This window comes from Protobothrops mucrosquamatus, unplaced genomic scaffold (genome assembly GCF_001527695.2).
Source record: "Protobothrops mucrosquamatus isolate PMUCROS unplaced genomic scaffold, P.Mucros_1.0 scaffold_84, whole genome shotgun sequence".
NCBI lineage: Eukaryota > Metazoa > Chordata > Lepidosauria > Squamata > Viperidae > Protobothrops > Protobothrops mucrosquamatus.
This window is the reverse complement of record NW_015386160.1, coordinates 672463-673347: the sequence shown is the minus strand read 5'-3', so window position 1 is coordinate 673347 and position 885 is coordinate 672463.

Genomic DNA, 885 nt, shown 5'->3' with positions numbered 1-885 from the left:
CTTTGGGACAACCATGATCAGGATAACTGAGAATCTGCACAGACAGTCCCTACCCTATTAATTCTAATGAAGATGCAGAGTCTGAAGATTTTTTTTAAAGTCCAGACTGTTCAGATAATGTGGTTAAGACACCTTCTTAATTCGCTGAATTTTAAGGATGAGGCACACATCAATCAGTCTTATAAGATTCTGTTACTACAGGTAGTCCTCAACTTACGATGGGTCACTTAGCAACCCGCTTGACCCACCTGGGGGGCACTTATGATCTGGATTCAAAGTTCTGATAGTCAAGCGCCCACTCCATGCCTTGTGGTCACTTGAGCACTTGGCAACCGAGCTGTGTTTATGACCGTTTGCGGTGTCCCATTATCACACCTTTGTGTTCTACGATGGTTTTGTTGAAAGTGGCATTTTACTTCTGGTTTATTCTGCAAAATCGAGTCCATAGCCAACCACTGGTTTAATTAACAACTGCAGATTCATTTAAAAATCGTACTGATTTGCTTAACCACTGACACAAAAAGGTCATAAAATTGGTCACCGACCAATTTTACAACCATTGTGAGTTACAACTGTGATAGGCAGGCTCCATTACGGTCATAACTTGAGCACCACCTCTATAGCCAATCAGAATAAATGAAGTTTTAGCCTTTTTGTGGTGCTGATTTCCTGGTCTGGACTATCTATTGGGGCTCTCATAGGGTGAGGAGGCTAACTATTGGGCTTCAAATGCTGATCTCCAACTCAGATCCCTCCTGGAAAATAAGCAACTTGGTAAAGTAAATGTGGTTGGCAAGATCAAATGCCAACACAGCTAGTGGGTATCACATTTTCAGTGGTTGAGGTTCAAACCAAGCTATCCTAGAACTAAGGAGAAACTTCCTG